A 6,000-nucleotide genomic window follows, 5' to 3' on the forward strand; every position below is an offset into this window, starting at 1 on the left:
CCACAGACAAAGTCAAGATGCCTTCCCTAGCTTTCGTCATCATGGGGAACAGCAGGCTGCTTGCTGTTCTGTGGGGAAGAACACTTAGCATCTGTACCAGTCCCCTTTTTAATTGTTATAACACCCAAAGCTGGGTAGTTTATAAAGAAAAGTGTTTTACTCTGGTTGGTTTTGAAGTCTGGATGCCCCCAAATCAATAGTCCTATCTGTTCAGCATTGGCTTCACCAGGGCATGGCAGAGAAGCAAAAACAAAATTGGCTTTATGTAAAGGGAATCATAAACACAAGGCAGCCCGGCTTTGTGGCAACCTCTCTAATTCACTCACTCCTCAACCTCACCATTAACCCCTTCCAAGGGCAGCATTCTGAGGACCAGATGCTCTCTTAGAAGTCAGACCAACTAGCCGGGTGCAGTGGCACACACACACCTGTAATCCCAGCACTCGGGGAGGCAGAGGCAGGTGGATCTCTGTGAGTTCAAGACCAGCCTGGTCTACAAAGTGAGTTCAGGACAGTCAAGGCTACATAGGAAAACCCTGGTTCAAGGAAGAAAAAAATGCAAGATAGCCACGGGTCCTCCCGTTCCTACTCACAGGACTGCCACTTCGAAAGAGCGGGCCTTTGAGCTGGGACTTTCATCTTCTCTGCTCATTTGTTTCCAGCTCTTCTGCCCCAAATCTGGGGTTCTGGAGACAAGAAAGCCCAGTGTGCCTACTGTGAAGTCATTAGAGTCATGACTCTCTTGCCTGGAAGCTGCCTTCCTTCCTCCACCTCCTCCCAGGTCTGCTTGCTCCACAGTGTGTGGAGACTCAGCCTCAGGGAGCAGAGGGACAGCAAATGCTGCCTCTATCAGAAAGCGAGACCTCATCCACCATTTTGATGGTGGTATTCCTAGACAGATAACTCACTCTTCAATCAGAATTTTTCCACTACGAAGACGGAGTAAAGATTCTTCTGAGGCAGCCCTGGTCGTCCTACTTTTCTCTGTCATAATTCATTCTTTTCTAAAAGATCCCCCTTACTTTATAATACTGAAGGCTGAACTTTAATAGTGCACTTTGATTTGTGGGGCGTGTGTCTTTTTAACTTCAGAAATCGGTGAATAATGAACAGGTTCTGTTTTTCTAACGAGTGGAGACAAAGGAGGGTATTATGTTGAGGAGCACCTGTAAGACCTGTTAAACAAAGGTTCTCAACCTGTGGGTCTTGACCCCACTGTGAGGTCAAATGACCCTTGCACAGGGGTTGCCTAAGACCATTGGAAAACACAGCTATTTATATTACGGTTCATAACAGTAGTAAAATTACAGTTATGAAGTAACAATGAAGATAATTTTACGGTTGGGGGTCACCGCAACACGAGGACCTGTATTAAAGGGTCATAGGAAGGCTGAGAACCACAATGCTAGAGTGACCCCAACTTCCCTCTTTCTGCCGGAAGAGCCATGTCAGTTAATTGGGAGGAGGCAAAAGGCCAGGGTCCTTGTCCAGAGCCTTCTATAGGCTGTCCTTCAGGAAAGCCCTCAGGCACGCACACAGAAAAACCCATGCTTTGTGGGGAAGGAACACTAAGGGATGACCTGTGGGGGAAGAGACCCAACAACACAAGAGGAGCTGGCAGGGGGGCCACGGTGTGAGAGAAGCCTTAGGAAATCCAGGTGAGTCCCCTCTGCAGCTTTCCCACAGCACAGCACTGTGACTACGGCCATTTCCTGGAATGCTCAACCTGAGCTAGATGCCAGGGCTGTTGGGAATGGATAACTGGTCCTAGGCGAGGTGTCACCTGCCATTTCCAGGGAACTTCCAGGCCACAATGCTCTGGTGGGAAGGGGTGTGCTTACCTCCAACATGGGACCTTGGTTTCCCCTAGAGTGCTTTGGGAAGGTGGCCTGTTAGATCTGTGGCCCTCAAGACTCAGAAGGGTCTCCTGTTCTCCTTGGAAAGACCACTTCAAAGGACAAGGCATCACAAGCCACCGAACAAGGATCTGAGTTACATCTGAGCAGGCCTACACCTGCGGGGGAAGGGAAGTGACATGCATCTATCACAGAAGGCTCCCAGAGGATGAGGCTCTCTTGTGAGCCCCGCTGGAGCTCCAGCTATGGAAATGACCCTTGCCTTGCTCTTTCTTCTACTATGATGTGCTGCTCGAAGCTCTCATCATCACAGCCTGTTCTGCAGATGGCCACATCCTATCTCCTCTTCAGCCGGGACCAGGGACCTAACCCCTGCACAAGCAGCCTGTCTGCCTTATCCACCCCGCCCCGCCCAGACACCAGGATGGCAGCATCCACACAGCCAACGTCATCGCTCTTCTCCCAGGCATGGATCGGGAGGAAGAGCCGGTAAGATGACTACAGACTTACCTAGTGTTCTGTCCAGAGAGGCTGAGGTGACACAGACTTTAGGGACTGACATCTCATGGGGCTGGCACCTACATCCTTCCCAACCCCCTCCTTCCTCTGGGGGCATCAACCCTTCATAGATGTTGGGGCTTCCAATATCTATGCTGACCAGCTGACCAGCTCTGCCTCTGACTGCCTGGCCCTTTCCTTGCAAAGTTCCCACTGTGTCTTGGCATCCCAGCAAGCTGTAGGGAGCAGCTCATGGCCCAGTGGGTTGGCTCCAAGGCCACCTCAACTATCATCCCTCTACTGAGTCTCAGCTTTTCTCGAGGTCAATCGGTGTAAACCTCGTACAAGTTTCTGTCTTTGTTTTATCTGAATTCCCTCAATTTGACAACTTTCTTCACACTTTCTATTTTTAGGCAGGGACTGTCCACATGCTCCTGGAGGAGAGATTAGCTCTCTGAGGAATATTGCCTGCACAATCACTTATGTAACCAGAGAGGAACAGCAGCATCCTCCACGCAAAAGCAATGGACTTTGGGGAATGTCAGAACTGTACCATACGGATCACCGCACACTCTCTCAATGAATCTAATGGCTGGTGGCTCTTCCGATGGGCAAGTCCTCGAACTCAGACATACAGAAACCAGAGCTGGAAGGGAAGGACATGTTGAGGGGGGCACACCCAGTGAGGACAGAGGCACAATGTGCTGCCTATTCAAACTGAGCAAAGCTGGATCCTTGGGGTTCGCCATGCTTCTCCTAACCTTTCACTGTAAGTGTGGAGCTGAAATGGGGCTCCAGCCTCAGAGAGTCCATAGAGGAGAGAGGCCCAGCAGGTGGTGAGCAGGAGCGAGGTCAAAGTCCCCCTGCCTAGACTTCCCTAGGATGATATGACCCCACCAGGCTGGCCATTTTTTTTCCAAGCAGTGACCCTGTCTCTCAGGCTTGAGTGCTCTGGTGTCGCCTCAGCTAGACACGTGAAGTTAACTTGTAGAGAGATTTTTGTGTGGGGAGATTTTGCGATAACCTTGGGGTAGTTGCATGGTTAGAGTTATAACCCCATTCTCCAGAATGTTCCACCCCTGAAATACTCAGTGGCTCCCTTGTTTCCTTTGTGCCTTCACTTAGATATCACTTGATTCCTGAGACCCCGTGACTTTTCTGTTGAAAGTGTGCACACACACACATACACACACTCACAGCTCTTCCCAACTCCTGCCCTGATTTATATTCTTTAGAAATGCAAATCACCATATCAGGAAGAACAAATAAATACATAACTTAATCATTCATCTTTGACTGGCTCCAGCCGTCCAGAGTCCAGTCAGTCACACTGTCCTCTAGCTAGGACCCTGCTTAGCCAAAGACAGGAACCCACACCGTGCTTCCTTATAACACCTCCAATCTCGACTTCCATAAAAGCCCAGGGAACTTTTCCTGATGTTGGAATCATGTGGAGCCACACTTTTCCTTGGCAACGGGTTTATTTTTACCTTAGATGCTGGAATCAAGGGTACCGAATATGTTAGCATGCCTCCATCCTGCTGGCTGCTGGAAAGCTTGGGCCTGGATGTCCCTCCCTAAGCAGCTGCCTAAGGTCCAGAGGAAGTGTTCTGGGCTGACTTTCTCATCATTTTACCTCCCTGCTCTTTTCATACACTAGCTCTGCATACTTATCGTATGGCATTATTGAGTTTTTGAAAGAATGTCTGCTTTGTAGAAAGAGACGGGTGATGAATGGAAAAGTCAATGGATAGGGGGAGGAGATAGAAAAAATGGAGAGTGGGAAGGAAGAGAAGAAGGAGGGAGGGAGGGATATGGTTGATGCATTAATTACTTTTCTGTTGATGTGATAAGAGAACATGACCAAGGGAACTTATGGAGAAAAGAGTTTATTTGGTCTTATAGTTCTAGAGGGTTAGGGCCCATGAGGGCAGGGTCAGTGCGGCAACTGGAGCAGGGAGCTGAGAGCTCACATTCCCAACCACAAATACCATGCAGAAAAAGGACAAGATGGCAGTACGGTAAGGCCTTAACTTCTTAAAGCCCAATCCCATTAATACACTTTCTCCAGCAAGGCCACACCTCCTAAACCTCCCCCAAACAGTGCCAGCTGGGGACCAAGTGTTCAAATGTAGGAGCCTGTGGGGAACATTCTTATCCAAACCAGCTCAAATGGGGAGGGAGGAGGGGAAGAAGGAAAGACAGGAGGGAAAGAAAGGGTCCTCTTCTTTCGAAATCTCCACTTTCTGTCCTTTAGCATTGTCCTACAGGATCTGATATGCTTCCCCCAAACCAAGAGCCCTACTGTGCACCGTGCCAGGGCCATGGGCCAGGAAAACCCAGTGGCAGTTAGAGGCTGCTCTCAAGGTGGCCTCAGAATCCTGCTAGTGCTGTTTCCATGAGAGCCTTCACAGGCACCTTCCACCACAAAACCTCATTCTCCTCTTCTCACCTTGGACTTTGTGCATTCAGGGTGCAGGGTTTTCTTTCCTCACACAGAAAGGAAAAAAGAGAGTGATTAAAGAGAAAACAGGAGACATGAAATGGAAAGCTCTGGGGGTCCTTGTGGGATTCCAGGACTCTCTCTTCTGGAAAGCCACCAGGAACACAAAGGTGAAGAAAAAGGACTGTGAGGAAGAGAACGGAGCCCACGGATTCAAACGAGAGAGACCTTCAGGATCAGCACCTATTCCCAGAATCCTCCAGGCTAGCCAGGAAGCCCCATGCCTTTCAAAGGTTCCTGACTATCCAGCTGACAGGTGAGCTGCTTCCCTGACCTACCCTCCTGTAGCCAGTTTTGTCCTTCATACTGGACTCCATCAGGCTCCTGAACTACATCGTGCATGACCAAGAGGCAGCTCTCTGCTAGCCTGAGCCACCATGGTGAGACAAAACAAATTTCTCCTTCCTTGTTTCTGTCAAGTATTTTGTTCACAGCAATGCAAGAGTTGCTGCCATGAGAGTCCTCCTGTCTTCCCAGTCTGCAGACAACACAGCAAATAACATCTTTCCTCTTCTTGGTAAGTTCCCTGTTTCCTTTGATCTTGTTGATAGCTCCTGTTCTTTCCTTTGTAGCTTGGTATAGAAGTTAACATTGCAAATATCTCATTTCATCCCTATGGGGTGGGGAGCGATGTAGTACTTCAAAGGCTGATGGAGGTGGGGTGGAGCTGGGGTTGTGATTTATTTTTGGAATAGTCAGTTCACAATTAATTTGCTCATTAATTTCATGACTACATGAACTCAGCGAATACCAAAGCATCCCAGTGGCTGTGGCCTCAGAGGAGTCAGCATCCTTCCTCCTTTGTGGATGCAGCTCAGGGAAAAGCGAGGGGAAGGCCTTGTGCTGAGGTGCCTAGGTAGGTTCATGAACTTCAGGAGACCCATAGAAGGGCATGAAGTCGCGGAAGGGAGCGTGAAAGCAAAGGCTGTACCTCATGAAGCCTTGCAGTCTGGAACATTGAGAACTTGTACTGGGCTGGAGGGATGGCTCAGTGGCTTAAGAGCACAAACTGTTTTCACAGAGGACTCACGTTCAGTTCCCAGTGTCTCTGTTAGGTGACTTACAACTTTCCTGCAACTCCAGTTCCAAGAGGATCTGACACTTCTGATCTCCTCAGGCATTTGTGCATTCGTGCATGCACAC

Source organism: Psammomys obesus, unplaced genomic scaffold, assembly GCF_907164565.1.
Source record: "Psammomys obesus unplaced genomic scaffold, mPsaObe1.curated_primary_1811, whole genome shotgun sequence".
NCBI classification, from domain to species: Eukaryota; Metazoa; Chordata; class Mammalia; order Rodentia; family Muridae; genus Psammomys; species Psammomys obesus.